The sequence below is a fragment of the Theropithecus gelada genome, chromosome X (assembly GCF_003255815.1).
Source record: "Theropithecus gelada isolate Dixy chromosome X, Tgel_1.0, whole genome shotgun sequence".
Lineage (NCBI taxonomy): Eukaryota > Metazoa > Chordata > Mammalia > Primates > Cercopithecidae > Theropithecus > Theropithecus gelada.
Genome location: NC_037689.1, coordinates 141,951,906 through 141,968,257, shown reverse-complemented (window position 1 = coordinate 141,968,257; position 16,352 = coordinate 141,951,906). Strand labels below are relative to the sequence as shown.

General features: G+C 38.4%; 1 pseudogene across 1 annotated transcript in view; it reads right to left on the bottom strand.

Annotated features, from left to right (window-relative positions):
- Positions 1-16,062, bottom strand: part of LOC112615297 — a 20,722-nt pseudogene extending 4,660 nt beyond the window's left edge. Inside the window, exon 1 of the transcript XR_003117316.1 lies at positions 16,006-16,062. The product of XR_003117316.1 is annotated as a 60S ribosomal protein L18 pseudogene (transcript). The remainder of the gene's footprint in view (positions 1-16,005) is intronic.
- Positions 16,063-16,352: the final 290 nt, after the last annotated feature.

Here is a 16,352-nt window from a genome sequence, read left to right as displayed (position 1 = left end):
TTTTTTTTTTTTTTTTTTTTTTTTTTTTGAGACGGAGTCTTGCTCTGTAGCCCGGGCTGGAGTGCAGTGGCCGGATCTGAGCTCACTGCAAGCTCCGCCTCCCGGGTTTGCGCCATTCTCCGGCCTCAGCCTCCGGAGTAGCTGGGACTACAGGCGCCCGCCACCTCGCCCGGCTAGTTTTTTGTATTTTTAGTAGAGACGGGGTTTCACCATGGTAGCCAGGATGGTCTTGATCTCCTGACCTCGTGATCCGCCCGTCTCGGCCTCCCAAAGTGCTGGGATTACAGGCTTGAGCCACCGCGCCCGGCTCTTATTCTCTTTTATTACTTTCTCACAAATATAGTCTTTTTCTCTGTTCTGAGCCACCTTAGGCTGAGGGCGGAGTAATCAAGTACCCCAGTTGCCTCCCACCACTACGACTGTGCTGGGTAAGATCTGAAACCAGCACAGAACTGAGTCTAACCCAAGTTGTGCTGTAACCACTCCCTCACTGCTCCATATGTTTGCTCAAGGTCCTGGGGCTCTACGGTCAGTGGGTAGCAAATCCAGCCAGACGTGTGTTCCTCCCATCAGGGTGATGAGGTCTCCCAGGCCTTGGGTGGGTCCAGAAGTTACATCTGGGGGACAGAGAGTAGATTCAAAAACCTTAGAAGTCTACTTGGTATTCTCTGGTTTTGCAGTTGAACTGGCGCTCATTTTCCCCCTTTTCAAGGGCACAGGAGTTTTACCCCATTGCCACTGCCACCCTTGACCATGAGGAGTACTAACAGACTACACCAATGTTGCTTTAAGGCCTAAAGTCTCTTAAGTCAGCTTGTGGTGAATGCTACTTGGTCTGGGACTCACCCTTTAGGACAGTGGGCTCTCTTCTTGCCAAATGTAGGCCCAGAATACCATCCATAGTTAAGTCCTGGAATCGGGGACCCCAAGAGCCTGCTTAGTACTATAACCCCTCTAGCAGTGTTGGTACCTCAGGTGCAAGAAAAAGTCTTCTTTACTTTTCCTTCTCCTTTGCTCAAGCACAAGTTTTGTCCCACAGACACCACAGCTGGTATTGTGCCGAGTCTTACCTGAAGCCAGCAAATCTCATAGTACCTGGGTATCCCTGTCATTATTCAGTACCACAGGCTCTTCAGTTCACAGGTGATGAATGCTTCCAGCACTAGGTTCTTTTCTTCAAGGAAGTGGGTCTTTTCTTGGCCCAGGGTGTGTCTAGGAATGATGTCTGGGAGCGAGGGCCTGGAACAGGGTCCTCTTTTATCTGACCAGTTCCCTATTCTGCTGTGGTTGGCTGTTGTCAAAAAAAAAAAAAAAAAAAAAAAAGCCTTCCCGCTCTTCCCTCTTTACTCCTCAGACAGATGACATGACAGTCATGGCTTTTGGAGCCATGAGCTGTGCAGTATGGGGTTGGGGGAGGAGTGATGCCAGCATTCTCTTGGCTGCACCAGCTGGTTTGTCAGTATGTAACTTGCTGCAACCCCTATCCCAGCCTACTGGATCTAGTTCAGCCCTAGGACTCACCTACTAGTTCCAGTCCTTATTGCCTAGGCTGCCTTTCGAGTTTACTTAGAGACCAAGAACACTTGGGCCCTTGGTGGCGATGTTTGCTGTCACCCTAGTTGGGGCCCCGGGGATGGGTAAACTCCTGTGGCTGAAACCTCTTTAAATGCTCCGCCTGTGGGTGGGCCTCAGCTGTTTGTTCTGGTTTTCCTTTCTGCTCTAACAGAACAACAGAGTTTTTAACCTCACAATTGCTGGTTCTTTCTGCCGGCAGTGCCTAGAGATGCTCTCAGCACCATGCTGTGGCTGCTGGGTGTGGGGGAGGGGCAGTATTGGTGATTCAGGACTGTTTTTTTCTATCTCTTCAGTGCCTCTTTTAGCCATATGAAGTTAAAACCAGGTACTGTGGGTGCTCACCTGATTTTCGGTTCTCATGGAAGTGTTTTTTCCTATGTAGGTAGTTGTTAACTTCGTGATTTTTAAGGGCGTGGGGTGATTGGTGGAACTTTCCATTCTGCCATCTTGCTCCACCTCCCTCCATGATAGCTTCTAAACCAGGAGTTTACTGATGGAAGCACGCCTCACAATGATTCAATAAACTCTTTTACCATGCTGATTTTTCTCCATGGAAATTTTTCAGTTCCTCTAGAGGAATAAAAGTTACCGTGAATAAGACATAGTATTTGCTGGCACAACAGGGTGACTATAGTCAAAAATAACTTAATAGTACATTTTGAAATAACTAAAAGAGTAGAATTGAATTGTTAGTAACACATAGGATAAATGCAAGATACTTCATTTACCTTGATGTGATTATCACGTATTGCACATTGCACACCTGTATCAAAATATCTCATGTAACCTATAAATATGTACACTATTTACTCATAAAAGCTAGAAATTAAAATTTAAGAACAAGTTATCATAATTGACAATATATATTTTTTCCTTGCATAGAATAGAAAATTTAATATGTAGTAATAAGATCTATTAGGAACTGTTGTTTCTAGCCAATGTACTGGTAGGTGGTTTTTCTAAGAGTTTATTGTGCAACTAAATTCACTTTTTTTTTCACTAGTTGCTGGCTTCTCTAATATAACTGATTCTTTTTATCCTACTAAACATTGAAAAATTTTACGTAGTACATGGTATGTTTTAAAAATAAGTCACTTGTCCTACACCTTTTCTTGGCTTCTAAGGTCTACTCTTAGAAATGTTCTTTTAAAAGATTTAAGTATCTTTCACATGCTTTAAAATCCTTACAAGTTTTTTCACCTTTAAAATTGTTGACTCCTGTAGGAAATACACATATGAAAATCCAAAAATTGGCTTTCCTCTGAAATATTTTATGAGTAGTTATTTTAATGTGATATCTCCCTAATGAGTTATATTTCTAAATAGTTTTATTTAATAAGCTGTTTTTATTACTGCATTCTACATCATTATAATTTAACTCCAAAATCTATATTTATTTGTCTGCTGTTTCCTGTTTGTTTCATTTTTATGCTTTAGACTTTTGACTTATCAGGGACTATATTTGCATCAATATTTATGTAAATAGTAGGGGTTTTACAAACTACGGGATGCAAAAAGAGGAAGTTACCCTTCAAATTGAACAATACAAGAATTATTTAAAAGATGTTTCCCTTGTAAGTGCAGCAACATAATGTTACAATTAGAATTGAGCCACATCAATGTGTATTCCAATTGTGAACCCAAAAAGGTGACAATGTAATGAGATTTGACAGGATGTAGAAAGGTGAAAACTCATTAACAAGCCAGGTTCTGCTTTAAAAATTTGATTAGCATTTTTGTATTATGTAAGAAGGTTGCTTTGCATTTCAAGAGGAGAGCAGCAGTTGTGTGGCATTTAAATCTATTCTGAATTAAAAATGATCAGTTTTTAAAAATTATAGAAAATTCTTATGCAAATGAAATGTAATCAAACCATGCTTCAGACTCATTATGCATGATTGATATGCACTGTAATTTGCTTACTAATTCAAGGAGCAGAGGAATTCCAATTATCATATTGTTTATTCAGTGCTGTGACACGCTGGAAGTGATATTAAATTGATTAGGATAAGTGGTAAAAACCAACAAGATGTGTCCTTATCCAACTTGACATTTATTTTATATAAAATGGTGAGGATGGCCGGGCGCGGTGGCTCAAGCCTGTAATCCCAGCACTTTGGGAGGCCGAGACGGGCGGATCACGAGGTCAGGAGATCGAGACCATCCTGGCTAACACGGTGAAACCCCGTCTCTACTAAAAAATACAAAAAAACTAGCCGGGCGAGGTGGCGGGCCCCTGTAGTCCCAGCTACTCGGGAGGCTGAGGCAGGAGAATGGCGTGAACCCGGGAGGCGGAGCTTGCAGTGAGCTGAGATCTGGCCACTGCACTCCAGCCTGGGTGACAGAGCAAGACTCCGTCTCAAAAAAAAAAAAAAAAAAAATGGTGAGGATTTCTTACTATCCTGAAAACCTCAGCTTCTTCATAAAGAAGGAATTCAAAAATTTTTCTGAGGCTCTTAAAGATATTAAAATCAAAAAGATAAGAGATAACACACTTTTAAAATGCCTTCAGTGAAAAACATTGCTTTTTCACCTAAAAGTTTATTTGTGACCTGTGATTAGATGTATCCGTAATGTATTTCTTTAGTGAGTTCATGTCTAATCATGAGAATACTTGATAGTAAAATTGCAAATTGGGCCCAGCTTGAAAACTTTGAAGTCAATATGCTCAAATTTTTCACAGCATTTAGAGTTTTAACAATTCTTAAGTATATCATAACCTACAAAATCTATACAGATCCAATTTTTGGTCTGACTTTAGGATTTTGACAATGCTGATTGGTTTGGGATAAAAATCAAATTGATATGTTAAAAGTATTTTTCTTATTTTTTTACGTTTTAAGATGATAGGCTTTACGATGCTCATTTTGATACTGCTTGCAAATTGACCTGACTTTGGAAATCTACAAGGGTTAATATACTCAAACTTCTCACAATTTTCAGAGCTTAAAAAATAGCTTTTAGTGAATATATATGTGTGTGTGTGTATATATATATTCACTAAATATATATTCACTAAATATATATATATTCACTATAAATGTATATAAACGTGTGGAGTCAGAAAAGTTAAGTGTGGTGTGGTAATCTGAAAATCAGAGTGTCTTAAATTCAGCACTCCTCACATTTTGCTCCAGATTTTTCTTTGCTGTGGGGGAGTGACTTAACACATTGTATGATATAGAGCAGAATGTCTAGTTTTGATCCAATTGATGTAAGTAACAGTACTCTTCCTAGTTGTGAAAATCAGAAATGTCTCCAGACCGGGGTGGGAGACAGAAACACCTAGGCTGAGATCAACTACGACGGAGAGAGAATACTGGTGGGAGGGAGGGAGGAGGAAATTAAAAAATTCAGACAGAGCATGAAAGGAGGGAGATTGCCAGAATGAAAGAGAAGAGAGAGATTGCATGATAGATGAGTAATACAAGAGGAGGGGAAAGAAGGAGAGTGCATGATAGAGAAAGGTTTGGGATTGAGGAAGAGTACATACCAGAGAAAATAGAAGGGCAGGGTATCTAAAGAAAGGAAGGAGAATGCAGGAGGAAGGAAGAATACAGGATAGTGAGAGAGAACAGGAAGAAGGAGATTACAAGAAAAAAAGATAAAGCAGGGAGAGAGCATGCAAGGAGCAGGAAACAGCTGAAAGAGTAAAGCTTCAGGTTTTTAAATTACCTTCACAAATGTTTATTAGTGGCCTGCTAGGCACTAAACACTGCGCTAGGCAATGTGGATAACAAACAGGACATATTCGTTCTGTCACAGAGCCTGAATTGAAGCGAGAGAAGACAAACAAGTATATGTCATGTTATGGTACTTTATATGAATAAAAATAAAGACAGGGAAGGGGATTCCAGTCGACATTGGATAGTCAAGGAAGGCCTCTCTGAGATGAAGTGATCTTTGATCCAGGATCTGAAAAGAACGAAGGGATGAGCTTCAGAACATAGAAGAAAAGCAACATTCCCAACATAGCAAAAAGTAAGTGCAAAGGCACCATGGCAAGAGCAGTTTAAGAAGAGCAAGAAGGCCACGATGGTTGAGGCGGTAAGCAAGGTGGAGTTGTTTGGTAAAAGATGGTGTCAGATAAGTCAAGAAGAGCCTTGTAAACCATGATGTCTCTTTTGGCCTTTCAAGAGCGAGAGTGGAAGCCAGTTGGAAGGTTTTGAGCAGAGGAGTGACATTGTGATATACCTCCTACCTTAGCTGTTTTAAATGTCAGTGATATTGAAGTCACCTAGGGTATCACTGAAACACTTATTCTTCGATTCAACCTCAGATCTATGAAAACAGATGATCTGAGGTGGGGTTTGATAATCTGCACTATTTAATAAGGTATGTCAGGTGACTTTGATGTTGATGGGTGAGGGTGAGGAACATACTTTAGGAAACACTACATTTGATAATCTGTCTGGCCACTGTGTAGAAAATAGTAGGAAAAAGACAAAAGCAGGGAGAGAGGTTGGAAGGCTATTGCACTATGCTGTGTGAGAAGTGGTGGTGGCCGAAATTGAGGAGGTTGTAGATGTTCCTCATCTTGACATTATACTTGTTTTTTTCTGAACTCATCTCTGCATCTCCAAAATGCACAATATAAGACACTCGCATACTTTAAAGATTGGAAATGTGCATAAAATATGAGAAAATATAAGTTGAGAATTTAATCAAGTTTAGTAAAATATGTGATCTACAGGTTGAGTCCTGCCTCCCTCTAGTATGACTTTGGCATCTGATTTAGGTAGCATATGCCCTCATACGCCATTCTTAAACACAGGGAATCACTGTTCTGTCCACTCTTCTACCCACACGCATAGAAGGCATCACCTTGAAAGATAAGACCATTTCAAACAAGAAATATCTTTTTTTTCCTTATGTGAGTATGTATGCAACTTCTAATTCGTTTTCAGGCTACAAAGGTATTCAACATAATGACCGAATAGGCAAGAAAGATTTTCATCCTCACCTCAACACGTATTGCCCTTACTACTAATTCATAACATTTGACTACGGTATAGTGGTCTTCAATCTATAAATTGCTTTTGCCTACTTTGTACTATACTCACAGTGGCTTCTCTAGGTATTAAAAATGTCACCTTCAGGCAAGTGACTGGACTTCAGCGAAATTAGGTGATTTGTATCAGATCAAGTGTCTCAGATGTGGTGGAGCCATAAACAGAATTTCAAAGTTTCTGATCTCGTTAGACCATGCTGCAGTGTGTGTGTGTGTGTGTGTGTGTGTGTGTGTGTGTGTATGTGCGTGCATGTGTGTGTGTGTGTGCATGCATATGCAAAAGTATGTGTGCATATTTTGTTCTGTAGTTGAGCAGCAGATAAATGTTTTCTTTTATAGTTTTTTTTCCTCTTTCACAAATATCTATAAACATTTAGAACGGATTACTCTTTATCTTTAAAATAATTGTATCTATTAGTTAAAAAAATGACAAACTGGACAAAGAAATAATACAGTAATTATCTGTGTACACATCACCTAGCTGAAGAAATAAATATTACCATATAATAAAAGCCTTTGCTATGCCCTCCCCTATCCCATATTCTTCTCTGCCCTTACAAATTATGCTGTATTTTTAGGGCACACAGATTTTTACATGAGCATTTTTCTCAAATATTAACAGCGTATTTTGTATCTCAGAAAAAAATACATGTATTTATGTATGTGTGTATGTGCACGTATACATATATATGAATATAAATGTATGCTTATTTGATGTTTCATAAATTGATTTACCACATGCTAAATACAAATCAATAGTAACAAATTGCATTTCTATAGCAATTTACATTTATAAAGTTCTTTGAAATATGTTATCACATTTCACATTAATCGACACTTATGCCTTTGTCCTCTGAACCTGCAAGTTTCTGAAAGTCGAATAGATATTCATGTGTGAGCTTAATTAGTGCAAGCTAACTACATTCTTTTTTATTTTTTTCTTTCTTTCTTTTTTTTTTTTCTTTTTTGAGATGGAGTTTCACTCTTTTTTGAGACAGAGTTTCGCTCATGTTGCCCAGGCTGGAGTGCAATGGTGTGATCTCAGCTCACCGCAACCTCCACCTCCTGGGATCAAGCGATTCTCCTGCCTCAGCCTCCCGAGTAGCTGGGATTACAGTCATATGTCACCAGGCCTGGCTAATTTTTTGTATTTTTAGTAGAGACGGGGTTTTTCCATGTTGGTCAGGCTGCTCTCGAACTCCCAACCTCAGGTGATCCACCCACCTCGGCCTCCAAAGTGTTGGGATTACAGGGGTGAGCCACCGTGCCCGGCCGCAAGTTAACTACTTTATATATTTCCATATTCTAACCTCTGTACATCTACCAGCAAGTAATGCTTCAGTATTTTTATTTCTGTATAGGCATTATTCTGAAGCAATAGGGTATTTTTCTGTTTGGAGTTGTAATCAAATGAACCATCTATATGGATAAATACATTTTAGTTTACTATACATTATTACATACAAAAGCTGACATGTATTTGACTAACAGCAGCATCTCCAGTTTTGTGCAACCTTGAAATTCTTTATTGAGAGTTCTTATTAATCAGATTTTCTTCTATGGTTCTTTTCCCATTTCTGGTTACACAGAGCTGGATGAATTATTTCCCTCTGTTTCATTCCTTTAGTTTTTCAGAGCCACATTTTGCTCTGGAAAGAGAAAGAAAAGTCCAATGATTTTCTTCATCAGACTTAGAATGGGTACAAGAATGTTCTATGCTATATTTCAGGCCATTATTCGCATCTTCCAAAGTAATTTTTCATCTTTAACATGATTTTCCCCCTTAAAAATAACACAGCTGCTGGTGGAATTTAGAAGGAACTGAGGAATAGCTGAATTAGAAGACAACTAAAGTTTACCCTTGACCAGCTGATATATGTTAAGCAATGTAAGAAAATGAGTGGAATAGAGTTGTAGCCTCAGGCTAGTACAGGGAGGAAAGTGAGCTAACCTTGTTTTATAAGAAAAATTCTGTGGACCTAAATAAATACTTCACTCTTTGAGAATGTGGGGGATAACGACAAATCCTGGATGAAAGCATTTGGGTAATATGTTTTCGTTGTCTGGATTTGTTATGTTACTGAATTCAACTTATTATTTTTACAAGAAATTATTATATTCATTAACCTCAAGGAGATGGATTTGTTAGTTAAGGAATATGAAACTGGTGAACGGAATAATTCAGCAATGACTTGTGTACACATCACCACCTGGCCGAATAAGTAAAAAAATATTACTATACAGCTAAACCCTTAATTTCTACCTTTGGAAATCTGAAGCTCTTTCATTAGAACTAAATTAACTCTCTCAAGCACTTGGGGCTATTTGATTGTTTGTGCCACAGTTTGCCTGCTACTTGGAAAGATGGTGTTTGATGTTCTGTGGTTACCAAAATTACAAATTAACTAGAGGCTCGTTGAGTGGAGGGTAAGGAGCTGTGTTTCAAATCCAGGTTGATATAGATTATGTACTTCCAAACTTGTACTTCATGAACTTGTACAGCAAATTACCTGTCAAATTTCAAATTGAGTTTTCTACTTCATGTTAAATATTGAACTGATAGCTAGCTGACATATCAACTTATATATCTCATTATGAGATCCCCCAAAGGGGTAAAAGGTAAGTTTACCACACAATACCAAAAAGCATATTAAGAGAAATTATAAATGAAACCAGATGTCACTTCCTGATAACAAAGACGCAGTTTTTTTCTCATGATAGTGTCTTCTAACCTAGAATAATTTTGGCATCATAGCACAACAGAGTAATTGACAATATAGATGTATAATCATTCTGCATGAAATTGGGCTTGCTTAGACTGACAAAAAAGAGACTGGTGTAAATTGTAATTTAGCTGACTACTTACAATCAAAAGCAAAAATAAACATGTAATTCCTGAAAATGAGGGATGGTTTATGAAAGAACATTTTCTGGTGTAGAAAAAAGGCTTCATAAAATTCAAGAGGATTTTGTTTTTAAAACATTACTTACTAATTACATTTAAACATAAAAATAACTTTCTTAAAGTTTTCTCTCAATCTGCTCCATGCTCTTGCATATACAATATTTAATTAGATGATTCATTAGATTTATGAATGTTTTCAACTAATGTTGAATATAACTTATTAAATTTTAATTTTAAATGACAGTGCAGTAACCTCTTTTGGAGTCACCCTGCTTAGGCTGGCTGTGACTACAGACATTTGTATATTTTGCCTATGCAACTAGAAGTGCACTCACACATTGAACAACTGAACAGCTTTTCTCCTCTGTATGCTCTACCTGCTGTCAACCCAGGTGTAACTTATCGACTTATCTTTCGTTTGGCATGTTGCTCAGTAATTCACACATAGGAAGATATTCAGCAAATGCTAAGTGATAAAAATATTACTGTCTGAGCAGCCAGTGTAGTAAAATGGAATAATTGTAGAATTTTTAAAAAGTCAAGTCTCCCATTTAAGGTTAATATTGTTATATGTGTATTTGATCCTGTCATTATGATGCTAGCTGGTGATTTTGCCCGTCAGTTGATGCAGTTTCTACATAGTGTCGATGGTCTTTACAATTTGGTATGTTTTTGCAGTAGCTGGTACCAGTTTTTCCTTTCCATATTTAGTGCTTCCTTCAGGAGCTCCTGTAAGGTAGGCCTGGTGGTGACAAAATCTCTCAGCATTTGCTTGTCTGTAAAGGATTTTATTTCTCCTTTGCTTTTGAAGCTTAGTTTGGCTGGATATGAAATTCTGGGTTGAAAATTCTTTAAGAATGTTGAATATTGGCCCCCACTCTCTTCTGGCTTGTAGGGTTTCTGCAGAGAGATCCGCTGTTAGTTTGATGGGCTTCCATTTGTGGGTAACCCAACCTTTCTCTCTGTCTGCCCTTAATATTTCTTCCTTCATTTCAACCTTGGTGAATCGGGCAATTATGTGTCTTGGGGTTGCTCTTCTCGAGGATTATCTTTGTGGCATTCTCTGTATTTCCTGAATTTGAATGTTGGCCTGTCTTGCTAGGTTGGGGAAGTTCTCATGTATAATATCCTTAAGAGTGTTTTCCAACTTCGTTCCATTCTCCCTGTCACTTTCAGGTACACCAAAATGCACCAATTAAAAGACACAGACTGGCAAATTGAATAAAGAATCAAGACCCATCAGTATGCTATATTCAGGAGACCAATCTCATGTGCAAAGGCACACATAGGCTCAAAATAAGGGGATGGAGGAATATTTACCAAGCAAATAAAAAGGAAAAAAAAGCAGGGGTTGCAATCCTAGTCTCTGATAAAAGACTTTAAACCAACAAAGATAAAAAAAAGACAAAGAAGGGCATTATATAATGGTAAAGGGATTAATGCAACAAGAAGAGCTAAATATCCTAAATATATATGCACCCAATACAGTAGCACCCAGCAAGTTCTTAGGGACCTAAGATTCATAAAGCAAGTTCTTAGGGACCCAGAAAGAGACTTAGACTCCCACACAATAACAGTGGGAGACTTTAACACCCCACTGTCAATATTAGACAAATCAAAAAGCCAGAAAATTAACAAGGATATTCAGGACGTGAACTCAGCTCTGAACCAAGTGGACCTAATAGACATCTACATAACTCTCCGCCCCAAATCAACAGAATATATATTTTCTCAGCACCACATCACGCTTATTCTAAAATTGACCACATAATTGGAAGTAAAACACTCCTCAGCATATGCAAAAGAATGGAAATCATAGCAGTTTCTCAGAACACAGTGCAATCAAATTACAACTCAGGATTAAGAAACTCACTCAAAACTGCACCACTACATGGAAACTGACCAACCTGCTCCTGAATGACTACTGGGTAAAAAACAAAATTAAGGCAGAAATAAAGAAGTTCTTTGAAACCAATGAGAACAAAGACACAACATACCAGAATCTCTGGGACACAGCTAAAGCAGTGTTTACAGGGAAATTTATAGCACTAAATACCCACAGGAGAAAGTGGGAAAGATCTAAAATCAACACCCTAACATCACAATTAACAGAACTAGAGAAGCAAGAGCAAACAAATTCAAAAGCTAGCAAAAGTCAAGAAATAACTAAGAAGTCAAGAAATAACGAAGATAATTAAGAACTGAAGGAGATAGAGACACAAAAAACCCTTCAAAAAGTTAATGAATGCAGAAGCTGGTTTTTTTTTTTTTTTTTTTTTTTGAGACAGAGTTTCGCTCTTGTTGCCCAGGCTGGAGTACAATGGTGCAATCTCGGCCACTACAACCTCCACCTCCCGGGTTCAAGCAATTCTCCTGCCTCAGTCTCCTGAGTAGCTAGGATTACAGGCGCGCACCGCTACACCTGGCTAATTTTGTATTTTTAGTAGAGACAGGGTTACTCCGTGTTGGTCAGGCTGGTCTCGAACTCTCGACCTCAGGTGATCTGCCTGCCTCGGCCTCCCAAAGTGCTGGGATTACAGGCATGAGCCACCACGCCTGGCCCAGGAGCTGGTTCTTTGTAAAGATTAACAAAATAGACCACTAGCCAGGCAAATGAAGAAAAGAGAGAAGAATCAAGTAGACCCAATAAAAATTGATAAAGGGAATATGACCACTGATCCCACAGAAATACAAACTACCATCAGAGAATAAACCAGGAAGAACTAAACCAGGAAGAAGTCAAATCCCTGAGTAGACCAGCAACAAGTAATTAATAGCCTACCAAGCAGTTGAGGTTGTAATTAGCAGCCTACCAACCAAAAAAAGCCCAGGACCAGACAGATTCACAGCTGAATTCTGCCAGAGGTACAAAGAGGAGCTGGTACCATTCCTTCTGAAACTATTCCAAACAACAGGAAAAGAGGGACTCCTCCCTAACTCATTTTATGAGGCCAGCATCATGCTGATACCAAAACCTGCCAGGGACACAACAAAAAAAAGAAAATTTCAGGCCAATATGCCTGATGAACATTGATGTGAATAACCTCAATAAAATACTGGCAAACTGAATCCAGCAGCACATCAAAAAGCTTATCCACCATGATCAAGTCAGCTTAATCCCTGGGATGAAAGGCTGGTTCAACATATGCAAATCAATAAACGTAATTCATCACATAAACAGAACCAAGGACAAAAACCACATGATTATCTCAATAGATGCAGAAAAGGCCTTCGATAAAATTCAACAGCCTTCATGCCAAAAAACTCTCAATAAACTAAGTATTGATGGAATGTATATCAAAATAATAAGAGCTATTTATGACAAACCCACAGCCAATATCATACTGAATGGGCAAAAGCTGGAAGCATTCCCTTTGAAAACCGGCACAATGCAAGGATGCTCTCTGTCACCACTCCTATTCAACATAGTATTAGAAGTTCTGGCCAGGGCAATCAGGCAAGAGAAATAAATAAATGGTATTCAAATAGGAAGAGAGGAGGTCAAATTGTCTCTGTCTACAGGTGACATGATTGTATATTTAGAAAACCCCATCGTCTCAGCCCAAAACCTCCTTAAGCTGATAAGCAACTTCAGCAAAGTCTCAGGATACAAAATCAATGTGCAAAAATCACAAGCATTCCTATACACCAATAACAGACAAACAGAGAGCCAAATCATAAGTGAACTCCCATTCACAATTGCTACAAAGAGAATAAAATACCTAGGAATCCAACTTCCAAGGGATGTGAAGGACCTCTTCAAGGAGAACTACAAGCCACTGCTCAAGGAAATAAGAGAGGACACAAACAAATGGAAAAACATTCCATGCTTATGAATAGGAAGAATCAATATCATGAAAATGGCCATACTGCCCAAAGTAATTTATAGATTCAATGCTATCCCCATCAAGCTACCATTGACTTTCTTCACAGAATTAGAAAAAAAAACTACTTTAAATTTCATATGGAACCAAAAAAGAGCACATATAGCCAAGACAACCCTAAGCAAAAAGAACAAAGCTGGAGGCATCATGCTACCTGACTTCAAACAATACTACAAGGCTACAGTAACCAAAACAGCTTCCTACTGGTACCAAAACAGATATATAAACCAATGAAACAGAACAGAGGCCTCAGAAATAACACCACACATCTACAACCATCTGATCTTTGACAAACCTGTCAAAAACAAGCAACAAGGAAAGGATTCCCTATTTAATAAATGGTGTTGGGAAAACTGGCTAGCCATATGCAGAGAACTGAAACTGGACCCCTTCCTTGTACCTTATACAAAAATTAACAAAAGATGGATTTAAAGACTTAAACGTGAGACCTAAAACCATAAAAACCATAGAAGAAAACCTAGGCAATACCATTCAGGACAGTTTTACAATATCTTAATTGTGCATACTTACTTAGAAGATTGAATTAACCAAATCAGTTTCTAAATAGCATCAAGTCCCTTCCACTCAATTATTACAGGTTTATTGATCATTCTATATTTAAAAACCTGAATAAAAAGCACTGTGGTGACCCCTAGGATCCCTCTTTCTAGCAAAGCAGTAATGTCAAGAGCAGAGAGCTGAACATGAGAAGATTACAAGAAAACCCAGAATGACTGAGGGTATCACACTGACTTTAGAGGAGTATGAGGTGAGAGGAGTATGAGGTGAGAGGAGTATGGGGGGCCTAGAAGAATGCTTTGCTATAGGAAGTATACTCCACAAATACCAGTTAACCTTCTCCTTCCAAAGGATGGGAATAAGCCTGAAGGCTTAGGGCTTTCAAGCTAGGTATTTTAAGAACAGAAAGTTTTGGAAAATGGTGGATCAAGAGCCAAATAAAGAATTTTACCGTAAGTGGGACAAGAGGGTGGATAAATACCACAGGGAAAGATTAAGGTGAGATTTCCTAAGTTAATGCAAACAGCAACTAGTGAGTTTCCATGAGAGAAAAGGCAAGGCAATGCCTATATTAGATGAAAAAAGAAAGTTTAGAGAAAGCTCACTGAAACTGAGAAAATGGAAAACACCACCAGCTGCAGGAAGTGCTGTATTAGTTTGCTAAGGCTGCTATAACAAAGTACCACAGACTAGGTGACTTAAATAACGGAAATTATTTTCCTCACATTTCTGGAGGCTAGAAGTCTGAAATCAAGGTGTCAGTGGGGTTGGTTCACTTTGAGAACCTCTCTCTTTGGCCAGTAGATGGTCACCATCTCCATGTGTCTTCACATGATATTCCCTCTGTGTGTGTCTATGTCCTAATCTAGTCTTATAAGGACATCAGTCTTATTGTATTAGGGTCCACACTAATGACCTAAGTTTAACTTAATTGTATCTGTAAAGCTTCTGTCTCCATATATGGTCACATTCTGAAATACTAGGGGTTAGGACTTCAACATAAATAATAAACTTTGGGTTGAGGGGGCCACAATTCAGCCATAACAAGTGCCTTGGTCTTAATATACATTCACTGTCTCTTACTCTAAGTAACTGCTAGACTCTAAGCCAGTCAAAACAGATAAGACACGGCTCTTACTCTTAGATTGCTCGCTACCTATTGGGATAGGTATTTCATTACTCATTCTGCTTTGGCACTGAGTACTAATTCACAGGAATTGGCCCTAAGAATGCACCTAGAACAATAAATAAGTCTCTCTTCAACTGTGGTTATTTCAAAACACATGAACATGGCCTCGATGACAGCTTCTTGAGGATGAAGAAAATAAGTAAAATTGGCAGGATGGTAGTGTTTATCTATCTTGATGTAAATTTAGTGGTATTTAGAGCTCAATGATATTTCAGTGTCTTACAATATGAATGCAATTTTGCTAAATTGTTGTTTGATAGGCGGAAATGGCTAACTTTTGTAGTGTCCCACAAGACAAGGCCTGTGATAATACTTGCAGATTGCTGGCAGTTATTTCTGTATTGATTTTAAAAAATATATATGTATATGCTATCCTGAATATAGTAACAGCTCAATAAAATAGCTCAATAATACATTCTGGTATTCATAAAATTGTATAAAGGACATAGCCTTATAAACAAAAATATGTATTACTGGTAAGTTTACAAATAAAGTATAGTACTGATCATTAGATTTATTTAATCAAGCACAGCTTATTCTTTTCTAATATACATTGCATTTGCATACTTAGTATATACTCTCTTTCACCTGGCAACACAATGGTGATTTATCACACACATATATAAAATTGATGTGACAAGGGGTCATACATGTTTTTTTTTTTAATGTTTTACCTCTCTATTAACATCTGGTAGCAAAAGAGTCAGCCAACACAGCAGACCCTGAAATGTCTACCTCTGGCTCGCTGATGCTGTCAGAGCCCTCCAGTAATCATTCCTGAGCTCCCTGTTTGCATTTTGAGACTTGCTTCAAACAAGTCAAAAAAAGTTTGAAAAGAGAGAGACTGTTCTCACCATTTAGGTAAATTCTTCAAAACTATACTGGATTCAGGTTTGGTTGGATTATTTTCATTGTAACTCACCTGTGGCCTGTTTGTATTTGGGGGCTGCTTGACCTCACTGCTTGGTCTCTTCCTCATACATTCTAGAGGTTAATTTCCAAGACATAGCTTTACTTGACACTGGCTTTAGGGAAACCCAGAGAAGCAGGACAACTGGTCCAAAAAATGTCATTTTTGGACCATTATAAACATTCTGTTCACCAAGCTCCTGGTTAATAAAGAGCACCATGCACCTTCTAGTTCCTATAACTTGAGCACATGCCCCATCAGGAGGTACCAAACAGGTCTACTCAATAATGCATTGTTCGAAAAAGGACATACCATGATAGAAGACATAATGGAGTAACATGCAGACTTAATTAGTTTGC